Consider the following 20,595-nt stretch of genomic DNA (forward strand, 5'->3'; position numbering starts at 1 on the left):
GAGGATTTCTTTTGGGGGTACCGAAGCCATTCTAATCCATCATCTCCTTCCTAGTATACGTCCAGTCTATTTTACCTTATCTGATATGTTAAAAACGGAAAAAAATGACTTGTAATCCGAAAATCATAACATACATGGTAATAAGACTCGGTGTCAAGACATTAACGCGATCGCCACCCACCGGTCAGCTGACGTGTGATGGGGAGCCACCTTCACACCTTGGCAGGCACCGAGCCGTCTGCTACAGTTCAGTGGCGCGGCGTCCCGACAGTTCTATCAACATTCAACAGTCCGTTGTAATATGCGTACCGCGATTACGCGATGATGGCTTACCTTCATTACAATACGAGACAATCCAAAATATCATTGGACTTTTTATATGCAAAGAACAAACGTAACACGATGTGGTTGCAAAGCAATTAATATAACTGTATGGGCGGTGTAACTAGATTGGACTATAACTGGCTGGGCATGCCGAATGCGCGACTTGGGTCACCCGTAACTTGCTGGCACGAATAACAGCGGAAGGCTTAAAATTAGATTATAGCAACGAACGGTATTGGCTCAGGTCTACCACACAAAGGTTGAATGAGTAAGTACCAGCTGGTAATGTAAGGTCATAAAGAACAATGGCCAACACTATAATTTACATCTGTACTCATATAAACCGAGGTTTGATTGATGGTACACTGACTGTTTAAATTTATCGGGTACCAAAAGCGAGTTGCCTGAGGTTTAACTTCTCTTCTTGGTGCTGTAATCACACATTTCCATCCTATGTTCTCAAAAATTACCCAACCATTTAAATGCAAACTAAAACAAAATAAAAATCATTTGATCAATCACCTGCTTTTATTATAGGATAAAGGATTAAGTATAAATGCACGCAAATAAAATATTACCATCCAAACACTTCACTACGATTGCATTAACAGTTCTTTCAATAACATGATTCTTGTGTTTTGCATAAAACGCGGAAATGTGTCCCACTCAAACTGATACACTAATATATTGTCACACTTTATTTGGATTAGAGGCGTCAAATGATCATACTGATATTCTGCTGCATCACTTTGAGACAGTGGTATAACAATTTAAGAGCCGACTTTACTGGCTCCACAAAATGAATGTTACAAATTATGCCCTTACTTTTGGTCTTACAATCGAGAAAGTATTTTCAAGATACGAATACGCATACAAACTCTCGAACACTTCAAAACACGTTGGGATGCGTGTTATTTTAAAACATATCTTAAAAATTACACAACCCCATATTCTTGTGAAAAAACGAAGGGCAGGTATTTCAGGTCGACCATTATTTTTAGGGCGTAAAACTGGAGGTCGCCTCACTACACCACCGACTCTTAAAGCCAACCGCCCCCGGCAATTTGTCCCACTTTGTTTTGGCTCAGAGGTGTCGAGATGCCTCACTTTGTCGTTCTGTTTTATGGCACAAAAGATAACTGACTACAGATCTCACATCTATAATATAAAATTTTAATCTGTTACTACCACATTAATAAGAGACTAAAACCTTGCGATGCAGACACTGATAGCCGTATAATAAAAAAAGAAAAGCACTGGATGTAACATGGGGGAATGCCCACTATGAACGAGACATGCGGCAACGGACTATGGCATATTCCGCCGTTTGGCAGACATGGCACCGAGGACTATGTCATTCTCTCGAATGAAAGTAGTTTCCTCACAGGTTGCGACGAAATATGAATCCATATTTAAAGCACGAACAACTATTTATTAAACAAGATTTATGCACAACAAAACCTTTGGTTCCGGTCATTTGAAGAATTCCAAGAGTTTTTAATTTTCAAAAGAGATGTATAGAATTTTTGCAAAGCTCTATCTTACTGTTATAAAGTGTTCCAAAACGCAATACGAGTATTTCTTCATCAATAACGAGAAAAGAGGTAGTATTCTAAAGTAATACTAAAATAAATAAATACAGTGTTTTAACCGATCGAACCAATTCCCTCCTAATATACACAACACTGCTCGCATACCCTTTTTTCAATAAAAGTGTAGTTGTCCCGTGTGTCATCTGTTCGGTAAACGTGTGTGCACTCATTCCTTTCACACGTTCAGTTGTTAGACGCAAGACTAACTATTTTCACAAGAACTGGTGTTAGATGTACGACTCACCCCTTTGACACGTTTAGTTGTTAGATGTACGACTCGTCCCTTTCACACGTTTAAGTTGTTAGATGTACGACTCATCCTTTTCACATGTTTAGTTATTAGATGTACGACTAATTCATTTCACAAGAACTGGTGTTAGATGTACGACTCACCCCTTTGACACGTTTAGTTGTTAGATGTACGACTCGTCCCTTTCACACGTTTAAGTTGTTAGATGTACGACTCATCCTTTTCACATGTTTAGTTATTAGATGTACGACTAATTCATTTCACAAGAACTGGTGTTAGATGTACGACTCACCCCTTTGACACGTTTAGTTGTTAGATGTACGACTCGTCCCTTTCACACGTTTAAGTTGTTAGATGTACGACTCATCCTTTTCACATGTTTAGTTATTAGATGTACGACTAATTCATTTCACAAGAACTGGTGTTAGATGTACGACTCACCCCTTTGACACGTTTAGTTGTTAGATGTACGACTCGTCCCTTTCACACGTTTAAGTTGTTAGATGTACGACTCATCCTTTTCACATGTTTAGTTATTAGATGTACGACTAATTCATTTCACAAGTACTGGTGTTAGATGTACGACTCACTTCACACATTCCGGTGTTAAGACGTACGACTCACTCATTCCTTTCACACACGGGTACTAAAACATGCCGCTGTTAGACGACAACAAAAAGTACTCATTACGTTTAGTGGGGCAAAAAATAAAAAGGGACGCACAATTGTTTACCCTACAAGTATTCTTTTAAAAACTTTGGATTTGGCCATTAAAAATCGTACGTCTATATTATTTATAATGGAGTGAAGAAGTGTAGTGCCTATGTCGTACGGTAAATGGGGGGAGGAGGGCGCTTTTACCTGTGTCGTAGTTTAACATCCTAGTGCAGGCATATAGGCTTCTGAAGTAACACATGAGTTCCTAAATATCCATGGCTTGAGCTTTAAATTTAACGGTTTCGTTTGTTTCTGGTAAAAGACTGATTTATTTAACTGCTATAATAATTGTTCCAATTTTAAATTCAAATTCTATTTTCATATAAATGTGGGAAAAAGTTTTTCTTATAAATAATGTTGTTATAAGTAATAAAACAAGCAAAGCTACATCAATCATTTTCAAAAGTCTACTGAATTACAAAATGTAGTGTAAACCTACAAATTACACATCAACAAGTATTGAGCTTATTTTCAAACATGAGATATTCAAGACACTGAAATAATCTTTGCTGAGGATTAATCATGACTGCCATATGCAAATATATTTTTGAACATAAGGTATGTTATTACAACTCTCATTTTAAAAAGAGCGGGTGTTTAATGGACTTTGATTTAGATAGGTATATTAAAAATTGTGTATAAATAAAAACCAATGATAGATTATTTCATTTCCTTTCATTTTGTTCCGATGTTCGAGCTGCATGTAAGTAATAGGCCAAACATTTTAAAATTAGTTATATGCAAGAAAGCCAATGTACTCCATTTCAATGTGAATATTAAATTGCTCCACGAAATGAGATGACGCCAAAATCGGCGCAGAACAGAGGTAGAGCAGGAGAACAACACACGTAATATCAAGTGGACACCGCACCAACTACCTGGTCAACTGCCAGCGGTTATTTATGGCCAAATATAACGTTTTCTACAAATAGCACACTACTTCAGAAATCCTGGCTCGCTTTCTGGCCTCGGTCGACCATCAACATCACATCGATCGATTATCCCAATTCCTAAAACAGGAACCATAAATGCCAAGTCCCGACATGACCTGTTCCAAATACAGTGTTCCTAACCACATAAGATCATGTAAAAATCGTGGTTTCCAAACGTACACAGTAAATATCCACACGGTCTGTTTTCCGTTAAGTAACTCCTGGTGACAAACGACCAATATCTCATCGATCGTTATAACGCGTCACAAACATAAAGTGTAAGAGTGTACACAGTTCTACAAAAGTAATTCCAGGCCACAATCGACCATTCAACATCTCAATGATCGTTGACATGGCTTCCAAACTTATAATGCAAGTGTCCATACTCCACACTGTCTGATCTACGAAAGTAAACTCCAGAAGACAATCGATCATGGAACATCTCAATGATCGTTGCCATGACTTCCAAACTTACAATGTAAGTGTCCATACTCCACACTGTCTGATCTACGAAAGTAAACTCCAGACGACAATCGATCATGCAACATCTCATTGATCGTTACCACGGTTCCCAAACTTAGTGTGAGAGTCAATACTCCACACTGTCTGATCTACGAAAGTAAACTCCAGACGACAATCGATCATGCAACATCTCATTGATCGTTACCACGGTTCCCAAACTTAGTGTGAGAGTCCATACTCCACACTGTCTGATCAACGAAAGTACACTCCAGGCCACATCCGATCATGCAACATCTGAAGAACTCTTACCACATGAAAACTATTATGGAGGATGCCAGTCAAATTGAAGAAAGAAACTGACAAATACAAAATTGTAATGAAATGAAATCGGCGAGTGAGAATTAGTTACAGTGGTATCTTAGGAGAAAAGTCAAGTTGAAGAACGTTACTGACAAATACTAAAATACCATTGGACACAGTACAGTACCGTACACTAGTTGGCAGGCAGCGAGGAAGACGGTCTTGTCCTCCCCTCTATAAATAAACGTAGACCGTAGTAGAATGTAGTGGCTATAACATCGGTGAATCCATAAAGGAAAGTTTACTTTGTAACTTCAGTGGTGACATATTCAGTGCACCATTACACATTAGAAACACAGAGACATTTCCATTCCGCAACTGAAACTTGGCTGGCTTCGCTAATCTATTGGTCGTCTTGCTTTGCCACAGTTTATAAACCTAACGCCTCTATTTTAAAAGCTTATTTCTTATAATAACCGAGACAACAAACATACATCACGCTCAGTGAACTTAGACAGTGAAGACAGTATTTGAGTTATTGTGTGAAGATAATTATTGAAAGAGATAAACGTTATACATATTTCACGTAAACTACAGAACGTTCAGATAATTAGTGCAATCTATTAGTGTATGGCACATGATTGGGAGAACGAACTCCCCCTATCTCTAGAACCCTAGAAACCTAGATATTTCGCATTATTATTCATGGACTTATAACTACTGCATGTAATGCATTGAAATGATAATCACAACTTATGCCTTATTTAAGCATATTTTCACTCTTATTTGTGGTTTATGGCATTATGACTCAAAGTAATATTTTAATGTCATATATTATTTTTATTACTGTAAAAATACATTTAGGACCTGTACAATCCTCAATGTGATGCGGAAAATAAACTGACTGTATACATAACTGTGCACAATTAAATGTGTTTTATGAAAAAAAAATCAGAAAATGTGTACTTTATGAATAAAATTTATTAATATAGTTAATGGTAATGGTAATGGTAAGAGTATTTTACCTGCTATTTCAATTCACTTATTTATCATCATGTTGCATTATTGTATCAATAAATTATAAAATGTATGAGCGACCAGACTTTACAAAACCCTACGACACAGCTATTCCTTTCATTGTCACATTTTTGTACTGGATTTTCATCTCTAATATTTAATATTTTTCTCGGACTGGGGAGGGAGAGTACTATTGGCCTTATTATATGTCATACACAGATCTCTCCTTTGTCACAGGACGGTGGCAGCGGTTACATGAGTCACTCAAGTTGCTGACTCTGTCATAACCAATGTTGTTGTAATACACATATATACACACATAAGTACACATAGGTTCGTATGTTCAAATTAATTAATTTAAAATAATCATTTTCCTTTGCAATTATGAGAACTTGAATACAAATGCTACATTAATAATGATTTTAAATTAAATAATTAAATTTCGTGTGTCTAGTGTGTTGGTGATTAAAAACCATTGGTACTAGACTTTAAACTGAACATAGTAATAATTATGCACAATTTAGTCTGTCTTATATTACAAGAAACTGTATAAGAACTGCAAAGTAACGTGTAATAAAGTAAATTTAGGAAATATACAAAATGCGGAATTAAATTTGACCAAATGCAGGCCACTACCCTCCGACAGTTTAAAGAATATTGTAAACATCTTAACTATTATAGAACCAATACGTAAAGCATGACGTGCTGTACGATCCTAAGGTTACTGAGGGCACAAAGTCACGTAAGACGAATCGAATCTCATTTTAAGGCTGCATTCATAGCAAATAATATCTACATACTAAACTCTGGTTTTGTTTATTGAGCGTCGACCTAGTAGTGGTCAGGGCCGGGTGTGCGTACACGCGCGTTTGCGTGTGCGTGGGCAATCCGAGGCCGACTAGTTCATCTACCCACAACTGCAGGAAGTGAAACTAAGTGCACATTGCAGATCGACATGTTAGCGTTTCATAAATGTCACAGCAAGCTTATAAATAACGGTGCATAATATGATACGATTACGAGTCAATAATTTTTACAAATAGTACGGATTTAACCATTGCTTGGCTAACCGGATACTGTTAGACCATCAACTCTAGTTCTTAATACATCACTTAAAAATTACTTTAAGCTATACTTTTGAGCAATTATCTCTTTTACGTCAACACACAACAGGAGTGCTGAATATTCAGACCCGTTTTACTTGTTGATATAATCCTGATGCAATGTAAAACTAGACACAATAACCACAAAATATACAGCGTTGGGAGAGCAACAGGTGCGCGGTGGCTGCACGGTCTAAGGCCCCTTTCACACCGCATGGCATTTGTCTAGCGGTGGCGGTGCCGCGTGCTCTCATAATATGCGGTTTTCGTGCGGTGATTTTATAGTAGATCAGCCTTCTGTCATTTTTAAGTTGTTTGACTTCGGTAATCGGACAAGAACCAGTACATTCAACGTGATAGGGCCGTCGGTAAGTTGAAGGTGCAGCAGTGGTTTTTGTTACTGAAATATTGTGTTCTGGCACACGATACCCTAACAGAAGTAAGAGGAAATTCTGACTGTAAACCATACATGGTTTTTTACGTTCTAAAATCCTGTATTGCTGTATACTATTGTAATGGTTTCCGAAACTACCTGCTATCTACGTCCTGTAATGTTTCACCTTTTACCATTGATGTAACTTGTTAGCATATTTTACTCACAAAACTAATTATACATAACTGTTCAAAACTAACACACTGATACAACTAACAGTACTTTGGATTGATATAAACAATAACTTTACGCTGATTTAGCCAAAAATACGCGACACTAAAAAAAATTATATCATATTTCTCAACTAATTATCTGTTTCGAATAAAGCTATCTAGTGACTGAACAATACAACGCTTATAAAAAACTTAAGCCAATTCCTTATAGCTCATTCAGTATCACTAACACATTCATAACACTAACCGACTAATAAGTTTCATAAATTTAAACAAAATCTACGAAATACGAAATGCCCAAAACGAATAGTAGTAGCACTATTTTCTAAGGTAAATAAACAATTTTGAATGATATAAAATATTATGTTCTTGCCAATGAGTATTTTACTCAGTTATCCCTGTTCAAATTGTACACAATTGGATAAACCCCCTAAAGGCTTTATATTAAATAAGTAGTAAACGCAACAGCCTACCTTGAGATGCGTTAAGTGTTTCAATTCGCTTACCTGCAACAAGAACATATAATTAAGACAACAATACATGAGATTTTAATTAAATTGTTATACATTGTAAGTGGGTTGGATGTACGCCGACGTTGCACGGTCGGGAGTACAGCTTTTGTTCTAGACTGACAGTTGTACAAGACCATATACTGTATATAGTATAATATGTGAAGGCCACCGCAGTTGACACATACCGGCCCTCGGCCTTGCCTCTCTCTCTCTTTCTACATCTACAGGAAACACTGTTTCTACTCGTTCTCCTCTTTTCTCACGTGCAACTTTCCTAAAAGGCAATTGCATCTCGTTTTTCCTCTATACTCAATTTTACGAAAAGGTTTGATATTTTTGTTCGGCCGATAAAAATTTTTAACTTGCAAGGTTTATAACTAGGAACATACTGTACCTTTAGTAACGAAAGACAAATAAAACACACATGATCATGAAATTCGTGATGACTCTCTTTAACTCGAAAAAAATCAACACTATTTATTAGTATGATAGTTTGCGGCTTTTAAACTTGAATAAAAACCAAAACGAAGGATGGTTTAGAGAAATATAACGAGTTAATTGCATTTCAACTATTATTAAGATTACACTTATTTTTAGTTGTGAAATAAACCAACAAGAAATGCCGAACACAGTATTTACGCAACACAAGGTTACTTTGTACAAGCTATTTAGAAAATATATTGGCATAGAGATGTATTGGACACAAATTTCCAAAAGCAATTTGATTTGAGTAGCGATATGAAACATTCTATCAAAATAAAAGTATTACTAGCTGTAAATCTGTTAACTGCAACTGAATTACATAACATTAAACGTTACATTGAGATTGAATTGGCTTATCCAGTCCTACAAAACTGTTAACAGCCAACTGAGATATTTCCGGGCTTTTGTAAGGGTAAGGTAGGGACCGAACGTCTACTTTGCTTGCCCAAAACCTCTGAACGTAAAATAATTATGAAAGACTTAGTAGTGGAGGTTTTTGTGAAATTAAAACATTATTTTCATTATCTATATAATCCAAAACCTCTTCCCTTCGCCCCTAGGAAAAATTCGAATTAAAATAAAAACTGTAATGGGTTCCAGGCGAAACATAAGTTTTAAATTCGTGGACAATTTAGTTGCCTAGCTGAAAGACGATTTAAAATACAAAGGTGAAATGATGCGGAAACGCCCAGTAAGTATGAATTTACATATGTACTATAACAATAAGGAAAATATTTTTCCAACACATCATTCAATTTGAAGTATTTTGAAACAACAAAATGAAAATGGAATATTGTGCACTGAGAATAGTGACAGGCAGGCCTCCGCGGCGGCGCGACACGACAATGGACCAATCTCATTCTCGGGAAGCGAATTGTTTGTTTCAGTTACATATGTGTTACAATAATATATTATAATCAGGTTTCACCACCTGGAGAAATCTTATAGCACAGAGTAATAAGGTATATACCTTTTGATTACACAACAAGTAGATAGTTGATCTCAACGAGTACTGCAAGTCCTTTTTATAAAAATACCAGATTGTTCACAATTTGCACGAATACTTAAGGTTCAGTTCTAGAAAAATTGAGCCGCGTCTCATTTAACTCAATGAGTTACGATACCCTGAATTTCATTCACAGTTATAATAATAGAGCGGGTCTACAGGACTGGGCCAACACTGGACCAACGACTTATAGACGAAATTCGAGATATTCCCGCTCCGAAGGATAAGGAACAGCTGGTTGTGTGTAAATGTATACGCCACAGTTTTATGGCATCATGATAATTTGAATCATTGCCTCTGGAAATAAGGTTTTGTTTTATCTGTCTGTCCTAAGTATTAAATTACCTGTTTGGCTTGTCTATATAGATACATATGTACAGTCTTCCGCTTTTTGTGCGACATCTTCCCACAGGATACATTCCGACATGTGCCTTGGCTACGCCTAACGTGTTTGATTAACAATGATCAGATAACGTTAACCGCTTGACATCAGTTATGTTTGGAAACATTAACGAAGCTATGACCGAAGTGCAATGGTTTATTCTGGTTTCATCGATCGAGTGCCTACGGTTATTTGATTGGCCGAAACCTGCAGTACGAACCTACAGTAGATTTAGGGTGAACACTTCCTGAAACTACTTTCATTTTCGGGAGTAGACATTCCAGTCCGGTTTCACTAGCAGCTGAGAGGCACGGCCTACTGCGGGGTCCCAGGATCGCTGACCGCGACTCGGCGCCGCGCCGCGCGGCCGCTCACAGTTTCATTACTAGTAATCGGCAACTTACTCTTGTCGATACTCGCCTAGCTCGATATGATTCATTTTCTGCTGTTTCACTGGTTTTTTTATGTTATTATACCAGTCAATGAGACTCGACACTACGTACCAATTATTATTCTACGTAGAATAAAGCAATGTGATTAAGAAACCGTAATATGTCATACTCGTTAACAAATATGCGTTGTGTGAAAAACACTTTGTTTTTTGCAAGTTCGTATTAATTTAAATTAAGCATGGCATTTAACAGTATATTAAATAAAATATGAAATCTATTTATAAAACAACAGGGCATAATTTATTGTCTAATAAAAATATAACTCAGTTGTCCCTGTAACTGAAAATAAGAAAGTTTCAGAGATGAGGAGTGGTGAGGTGTATTTGAGATACTACATCTCCAGCCAATGCAAACACTGCCATCGGCCTCGGACATGGACGAATAAACTCAATACAGCGAACTATCTTCAATGACAATGTTGAATATTTCAGGTGTTCCCTAACACCATTACTCTAGTTCATACAAATACCAAATCGCGATTCGGTCAACATCTCTCTTGTTGACACAAACTTCTATGGACAGCTGCAATAAAAATTCAATGACAATATACTGATTCCTATTGTCATCCGATCACCAACCGATGTCGTTATCACGTGAATGAGATATTTAATACCTAATACAACGATTATGTATTTTAAGGGCGTTACAAATCGTATTCAACATGCGGCAATATGTTGCGGCACGTAAAACGTAGAAATGTTCGGTTAGCGTGGTGTGTGTACGCGCACGCGACCAAATAAATATATTACAGTAGTGTAGCGGACTGACCGGCGCGGCGACTGGCGACCAAGACAATATAAATAACAACGTCAGCGCCAGAGCGTTGCCTCGCCTTAGGAGCATTTTGTCGATGACAACCCATCACACACACTCCCACACTCTGTGTAAACACTACGTGTGTTTTATTATTCATCCCATAAAGTCAGTATATGCGGCCTTTAGCTGTGTGATACACATCTTGGCGGGCCACACACAAGCAGATACAGAAAGCACACACAGAAGCATGCTTCCGCTCGCCTTTGTTCCGCTTCGTTCGCCGCGCCACCGGCAGCACTTCACTACTTTGTATTAATTGTTCATTGTTCCGCACACGCTTCGATAAATTTCAACGAAAGAATCTTACGCGTATAGACACGTTCAAATAATATGCATTGATTAATTTCTCTTGACGAATATAAGAGGTGACGGATTGCTATACATTCTGGCAATCAAATATTAGACATGATGAGATAATAGCATGTCCACATGTATATGTTGTACTCGTATCCGGGCCCAATGTGTAATTTATTTTAGTGAAACTGTTCTTTACATTAAAAAACAATACGCAAAAATTGTCAATAAATATAGTTAAGGTAAAAACAAGTCTTTACTAACAAGGTTTAAAATATTTCATAGATTTCATAAAGGTAACCAATAAGCAATAGTTATTTACAATTTTGAAAAAAACTATGACAATGGAAATAATTTCCATTTCAGCTAAACAGTATAGCTCATACCTCATTTTAACAATTAGATACAATTAAATGAAAAATGCACTTCTTAATGAGTTCTTATTATTTTGAGTAGTGATAAGTAAGTGTAACTACCAATCTAGAAACTCTGCCATACTTTGTCGTAGGTATAGACATTTTAATAAAATTGTAATGAAAATGTTAAAATTCAGTCTATGGACCGATACAGCTACACTGTTGAGGAGAAGTGGAAAATGGGATATTTCAGAACACTGGTTATTCGGAACGTTTTGTACATTTTGCCTTACAGACGTAGCGAGTAACGAAATATTCGCTTTAGTGTACGGCAACATCTATTGCGCAAATCACAAAAACAGCAAACAAACTTAACGCAATTTAGGATAATTGCTTTGGCCCTACAACTTACAATAATTTTGTATGAAATGTCTCCTACGATACCCTGCATTCTCACTGTCGGATGTGAAGAGACGGTGATCGTCACACAGCCGCACATGTGTTGTTGAAAAAAGTGCGACGGCGACGTCACAAGCGGCGTGGCGTAACAGTAATGCACCCGCTCCAGAAAAAATAATAGCAAGAAAAGAATACATTAATCCAATAAGAAAACGGAAACCGCGGTGTTTCGCGTTACTGAATGACAGCTGCAAATTTTTGCTCTGGCCATGGGTGTGTACGGTCAGTGTTGTGTTCATGTCACAGTAATAATATGTTGTACAATATTGGTTTTGAAAGTCTCCCTCTAGTTTTAACTTATGTAGACACGTCCTCTAAGTAGAGGTGGGAATGTGTTACAATAATACATTCAAAGTGTATTTTATCTATCTAACATTTAAAGTCTAGATTAATGGGCACCCATCTTTTTCATGAGGGGACTGACCTGATTTTCGTGTTTTCTTTGTACTTTCACAACTCTTTACTAAACCTAGACATCTAGGTGCAGACGACAAGATGCTTACGGTTGCACCTTCACAAAAGAAGCCAAACTAGCATTATTTAATCGTACAAGAATACACTAGCGAACGTCGTGAGTGATGGATGATTTGTTTTATTACTATGTCTACGTAAACTTAACCGACTTTCACAGCGAAATTACTACAACATCGAAAACAGGAGGACTTAAAGTTTATATGCCAACAAAGTCTTCAGTATGACCACCAGTAAGACCTCAGAGATAAGGAGGGAAAGTAGGCATTATCTGTTAACGGAGCCGTGGCATAACTGGCTGTATTCACACACAAAACAATACAAGAACGACACATGGCTATTTGGTGGTAAAGACGGGAAAACAGTCATAAACATAAACTTTGACAGTCAAAAATTAGATATTTATAATTATGTGTTAAGTCTATTATGTGTTCCTTCTCTGTTACTGTATTATCTTAGATATTTTATTTGACAGGTCAAGCCAATATGTATATACCGTATAAACTAGAAAAAGGATATGGGAAAATCGGCAAACAATTAAAAATACCTCAAGTTACAAACTAACTCCTAGTAAATACAACATGTGGAATATGTTTTAAAAAATCTTGAAATATCACGTAGAACATATTACAGCACATCATTATTGCGGAAAACATTGATATTTTCTATTACTATCTCCCGAGAGCCATAAGAGTAGATTCTATCAACTAACAGAAAGGTTATTGAGAATGTCATTACTTTCCTGAAATATCAGAGAATATAACTGATACGGAGGCCTATAATGTAAACCCACGGATTACAAAAAATGCTGTACTCTTGGTTCCACTGGACACGAAAGTATTAAGCAGAATCTGGACTTTTATTCAGCGTCAGCGGATCTTGCTGCATGACATCATAATGGCTGCGTGAGGTCTGGGAATAACGTACTTGCAGCCTCTTGCCCAAGCAAATTCCTGTTTGTCCAACATGGGCTATTGTTCGTGACCATGACTCACTCGTTCAGCTGAACTCTTGTATGTGCATGTGTGCGTGTGTCCTGACACCCTAGCAGTTATTTCATTAAATAAGCGCGATAAACATATATACACGTATGATGTCATTTAAGTCCTGATACGTCTGGATATATTCCAAACGAATTGAGATAGCAATGTACAATCTTCATCGTAGTTATTAAAATACTTTTTTGGGATTTTTGAAGGATAAAATGATTCCCCCCTTTCAAAGGGGGGATATAAGTGTATAATTTAAAATTTTCAAACTGCAAACCCTATCTTGTAACATATAATTTCAAAGGTCTATTTAACAGAAACGCAATGACATGAAGACATTTACAACTTATATATTATATTATATATATAATATATATATATATATATATATATATATATATATATATATATAATATTTGTTATACATAACAAGGAATTTCTCTGATATTTTAGCTAACAGACGGGGTACACTTTTAGGTATAAATAAATGTTGTAACAATTTTAAACGTACAGTTTTTTAATTCCTCGCAACGGTTATAGGCTTTAATTCTAGTAATTTCTTAGAATGTCAGTTACATCTATTGTTAATTGTACGACATTTTAAGTACGACCATAACGTCGTCTTGTCATGTCTGTGGACAATCATGTCACGCCCATGTACGTGTTATTTTAAACTTATAATTGTGCTAATTTGAGTTTATGACCAAGTCCACTAATAAAATTATATGGAAATATCAATTGTCAAGAAATGTAAAATATGTGCAGTTTTTCAATGATTTCAAATTAGGCTTGAAAATATGTTTAATTGCTTTCCTCCCTCTCTAAGAAGAATGGCCAAAATATACTATTTATATTACGTATCAATATATCACTATCGCTGTGAACTAACCCTTTTTGCCATATATTGTATTTTATACTAAAAACTGTTTTATGTATATTACATTGTAAGGGATAATATTTAGATTTTTTGCTTTTGTTATACAATATACTAAATCACGACAATTACACGAAACAATTTTTCATAACATACCGATTTTACAATACTCTAGATAATCATATGTGTGTCACTGAGCCTGGGCATATACGTAGTGTTAAGGATTCCAGAGATCCTGCAACAGTGGACCTCGGAGAAGGATTACGTAAAACAGGTAGCATGGGCTGTTCTTGATTGATTCCATACGTGGCCATTCAAGGATGCCTACAAAAGAAGAAAGGAGAAGATAAGCAAGTGTGCGCGCACCGCAGTCCATGCGTGCCTAGTACATGACAAGGTTGGTTACATTACCCAACATTGTATTCCGATTCACGTCTGTAATGTGTTGTACAAAGCAAGATGACCAAACGTTTAGCATTTCCCACCGACTATTAAAAGAGAGTAACGACGAAGTAGTTCGATGTTCGGATCTACGCATACGCCTGCGACCTGTTTCTGGCATAAGTCATATTCTAGATTTTACTTCATCTGCCAAAGTTCGCATTCAACATGAGTGATTGTGTGTGTATGTTTTGTACGTAACGTAAATTGACGTACGCCCCATCATCGAGTTTATTTAATCATCGTAGTCTCTATCAATGGAAATGTCCACTACAGTTTGTTATTGAGAAGCAACAAATTATATGTATTATTTATGTATAATTTATCCCAATTAATGGTTCTCGTAGTTGCAAATCGAGGAATTTCATAAACAAATACAACTTCATATTCTTTAGTGATGCGTTATTCAAGATCTTAATCGCCCAAACCTTCGTATAAAGGAAAATAAGGTGTCTACGAATAGTTTCAAATTTCAAGAGTTTATGTAAAATATTAGTAGGTTTTGTTTCTTCAAGGGGACGCAAAATCATTAACTTGTTGTATGTCGAGTGTCATATTGTATTTATAAACGTGACTGAATAATCTAGAACCTATTCCACTGTACTAAACTTTTTTCCAAGTGAATTAACTTTTTGAGGTCTACTAACTCTTCGAAGCTCCAGGTAGCCATCGTATGGCTACTTCAGGTTTCACGTACCCCACAGCAGATTTGCTAGTTTAGGCCATGTCCTGGTGTGGCACGTGGCGAGTGGCCGTGGCTGTGAGTAGCGAGAGCGGGCGAGGACCGAGGGCAAGGGACACACACACACACACACACAGAGGGAGAGAGAGAGAGAAGAGCACCTGGCCCCACACAACAGCTGTGCGCGGTGTTGCCAGATCTCACCTGTTGATTCCACTGCCACTAGCTCACTCCCATCGCACCAGAACATCCACGTTTGTTTACATCCACTATCTGCTACTCAGTGCTTTCTCCCACCCCCACCCCGCTTTGACCACTACACTTCTGCAGTAGTTCCACAAGTGCTGTCACACGGGTCCACTAGAAGCTAAGTGCGCCAAGCGAAGTTACACGATTGCAGGAAGTAGTGTTGGCAATGTAACACTTTTAGATACGTAACTGGTTATGGATTAACGATTTAAATAATTACTTGTCATAATGATGATGAATACGACGAAACTATTCAACACTTCTCTCCACACGCGTGCCAATTTGCGCTAAGGTCGCTAGAATACACTCTCCGACATGTTATACTCAAATTTATAATAAGCATTACGATTCATGTAGCCTGGGCACACACCCATGCAAAGAGAGGAAACGTCTAATTCTGGCAAGAGTTGTGTTGTTAAATTTATTTGATACAAACAAACCGGAAACGCAAAGAATAAATTTGCCGTCTCCAATGAAGACGACGCGAAATATTATTTTACTTAAAAATGTACTACACCCAGTTCATATAATTATCATTTATTAATTAATTGTATAAAAATAAAATACCATCGAAGTAATGTAAAATGTAAAAGTTTTATAAGTGCATATGACACACTCACGTTTTTCTAATCATTACAAACTTCAGTGGTTCTTAATGAACTTAAAATAAAAATCCACCGAGAACCATATTACAGGTTTAACAATGCTTGGGGTACTTTGTTGCGAATCCTATTGCTACTATTTCTACAAGTTCTTACTCTGAGATTGAAAATTGTCTCTAAAAGTAGGATGTTAATTTCCTGTAACAACAGTGTACAGCAGATGTAGTGATTTTTCCTGTGGTCGCCACCAATCCCTCAGTCGACACTCTAGCCTATATTATGGAGCATTTAAATGCGATTCGGAAACTAATTATTGACATACATCTGTAATATGTCTCAAAATATGGCAATGCAACGAGACACGTATCGTACTTTTTTATTGACCGACGCCTGACGGTCTGCACCGGGTACTGACTGAACAAACAAGGCTAATGGTCTACGTTTACGGTCACGATCAAATGAATAATTTTATCGCCTACTCCATCTCAGGATAAGCGGTATAAGAGCACTCGACTGCAGAACGTGCTCAGAGCAATGGACTGGATGGGCAGCTCCTGCTCACGGAGGGCGGCTTGTGTCAGTCATAGACTGCTACGGTTTTAAAATACACGGTTCGCCGTCCAACGTCCACGGCTCATAAGGTACGGTATAACTGTCAAGCGATATGGCATGAACCGACGTGACCCCACAATGGCGGCAGGGGCCATAAAGGTTATAAGTGTTATAGTACTATCCGTTTATACACTTAACCACTCCTTGACTTCGGTGCTGGACGTGTGCTTTGTACATTGAACAAACGGGGACATTAAATGGGGGGAGACGAGCGTTAATCTGGATAAAGACACAACTTACTTTTTTCTAGAACAAAGTCCCCTAACAAAGAAATAGATCAGTAGCGATAGTTTTTGATAGGGTTGAAATTTAAAAGTAGTTAGGTAAATTTATTTACTGCAATATTTTAGCATACAAAATTAAACCACCCATTAGACATCTAAATAATAGATACATCGCCACTAATCAACAATTTCAGACTTCAATGACATAAAAGTCACCGTATAGTAACGGTTATACAACCATTATTTCTTACTGCACATTACTTTTATTTACTATTTATTTTAATACAAACTATATTCATTGGATTACAATTACTTCAGTATACTCAATTAGTATATACTTATACATTTAATTCTTAATTTAAACTTAGTCTATTTTAAATTGTTGATCATTCTAATCCCGTGACATCCACGACTATATCGATTATTATCAATGGTTTCCTCTACCGGTTAGAAAACGCCTGGGTCACAGAGTGGGATCATAGTTGAGGTTATGTAAGCGAGGAAGGAATCCTTGGCGTTTTACAACATTCGTGTTAGGTTCTCTGACCGGTGTGGCGGTAAAACAATCGGCAAGTTATCTACAACCTTGGCCCACCTGTCATTCAACTCAGTTGACACAAAGCCGTCAACTTTTGCCTGCTGACTGTAAGACGTAGCAGTTTCCTCTACCGGTTAGAAAACGCCTGGGTCACAGAGTGGGATCATAGTTGAGATTGTGTAAGCGAGGAAGGAATCCTTGGCGTTTGACAATGTTTAAGTGTTAGGCTCTCTGAACGGTGTGGCGGTAAAACAATCGGCAAGTTATCTACAACCTTGGCCCACCTGTCATTCAACTCAGTTGACACATAGCCGTCAACAGTTGACTGCCGGCTGGAGATACTACTCTCCCGTTCCATCGTAAGTACCAATCATTCACCTTACTAACATTTTGTTACTCTTTAAAATTGGGTTACCTACTTCTCAAAACGGTAACTGAAAACCGAAATCAAGGCGCAAAAACCTCTCTCTACTATAGCACTGATAAAATTGTATTTAATTTTGTTGTATCATTTCGATCATATTTAGTGGACATGCAAAAGTTAAAAATATAATTCCGGCTTTACCTGAAATACTTTCAAGATTTTAAAAAATATATCAGAGTCCTAAATGGAATTCTGAGGTACTTCAACACTAATTTACTCTAGATGTGCACCGGTAACTTATGAAAACTTAATCAACTATTGTCGTAAACCTATTTCTGTTTCGTTTGAACAATAGCAAACACCCAATTTGGCATTAAAGTAAAGTAGAGATCTAAACAAATTTGACATATTTTTCACAGAATAAAGATAGTAAGTATATTAATTTCATAGGGGTAGCTCCAGACGGTGGGCCCTGGGAAAACTAGGCATTGTAAGGGTGGGAGCAGCGTTGCAAATGTAAATACAAGTTAGTTTAGAGAAATAACCTCTCTTCCTAAATAAACTTCTCATTAGTACGTTATTATATTTAGGTCGGTATTTGTATTACGTTAATTCGTATATGACCCAGAGGCAAGCCTCTTTGAGATTTTAAATTAAGGTTTTTTATTTTAATCGAATTAAGATACAATAAATTATTAACACGAATCAAAACAATAAATACAATGTAAACTGGCATTGTGTTCTGGCACAATCCCAATTTCTAGCCCGAACAATGTTTAAGAAGAAATTTTCAATGACAGCCTTTTCTATCACTGCAAGTAATTCGGAAGCCGTAAGATTGTGTAAAAAATATTGCAACAAAATTATGAACAGATCTGAGATGAGAGTCTCCCTGCTTGCTATCCCTCGATTTGTAGCTTCTTGCCACATCCTATAATGGAATGTTTAATGTGACTTCCTGTAATGCATGTGCGGAATAAAGGATGATGGTTGAGTTGAGTTTGTATAAAACGTTGATTTATCTTCTGTAAAGAAGCAGGTCTTTCCAATTATACAGTTGGCTCATTGTTCGTCCCAGCGATACTCACCCAATGGGCAAGATATAGTTTGAACGAAAAGCACATTTTCATGCACTTTACTTTTTATATTGACTTGAGGACTTTCATCAAACTAGGTGACGTTTAGTTTCGGGATCGTACTGATAAAACTGACTCTTTTCTCACACATAGCTAAGAGCATCATGCTGCTATGTGATTACATAGATTTTTTTGCGTCATCTTGACACATCTTTCTTCGTGTTAAAATCGTTGGGTGAAATCAAACACTGTCCCCTATACGTTTAAGTTCAACCGCAATTATTTTCAATGTCATAAATTACCGTCTATTTCTGATGTTGTCTGCGCCTTTGTTCATCTTCAACTTCTGCTATCCGACATTCATAAAACATTTTGTTACATCCACAGATTGTTGTTACATACTGTGTCCTCCAAACCTTATTGGAGGTTCTAACACGACATTGTGGAACCTCCAAATATTGTATTCGCACAATAGTAGCATCCGACCAATCGATATGATGCGATTCTATATTCGTAACAACACCTGTATACAGCATTGAACTTCCTTTTCTAGTATTCTCGTCCGAAAAAAACCAAAATGATCACCGCCTGATAAGCTGGATAACTAACAACAAGCGGTTGGGATAAAATTATTATCCTTATTGTTATTTATTTTGTATTACCTTTCACCCGCCTAATCTATTCGAATGACCGAAATCAACTTGCTATCGTGTATGACTATACAACTACCGAGTACCCAGATACGTGAATGGGATCGGATGATGTTCGGGTAGCTAGCTGGTGACAAAGAGTTCAGAGTGAAGGAGAGAGGTGAAGAAGGGGAGTCCAGCACCTGCCCTTCTCTCCCGCTACCCACCCGACATCTGCCGTTGCCGCTGCCGCCGCCACCTAGACGCCGTGACTTGACCGGGCAGCTATCATGTACGATAACAGGGTTTGTAAATTGGATAGAATCATGCTCGTATCGCTAATGACAAATAGCCAGAGAATGAAAGAAAGAAGTGAAGAATTGGAGTCAAACTACTGAGATGAGAATGAAAAATCTACTATAACCGTACAAAAGTGCCTGAATGTAAATAAATTAAATAATTAAAATAGTAAATCCCTAACATAACGTAGCTATGGTGGGAAGTGTTGATTCAATGTGAATGTTCAGTTTAAGCTCCGGTTCACTTTCCTCTTAGTGAGGAGTCTGGAATTTAATGTTATTACAGACTTGACTTCTGGAATCTGGATTCATTCATGTACGCCTGAAGATATCCAAAAAAAAGTCGGCGCTAAGAGGCAGGTGAACTGGAACTAAACTCAACATTCACGTTAATCTCCTATAAAACTGTTATAATTTACTGTTGTTGCAGGTGGGTTAACTGAAAACTTCAGTTCCGTCAATGAATGTGAAAATTACTTTTT

The 20,595-nt window shown here is 37.1% G+C and overlaps 1 protein-coding gene across 7 annotated transcripts in view; it reads right to left on the minus strand.

The window, feature by feature from the left end:
- Positions 1–20,595, minus strand: part of LOC124369333 (protein daughterless) — a 142,148-nt gene that overhangs the window by 74,023 nt on the left and 47,530 nt on the right. The gene's annotated exons all lie outside the window — the stretch shown is intronic.

Source organism: Homalodisca vitripennis, chromosome X, assembly GCF_021130785.1.
Source record: "Homalodisca vitripennis isolate AUS2020 chromosome X, UT_GWSS_2.1, whole genome shotgun sequence".
Taxonomy (NCBI): domain Eukaryota; kingdom Metazoa; phylum Arthropoda; class Insecta; order Hemiptera; family Cicadellidae; genus Homalodisca; species Homalodisca vitripennis.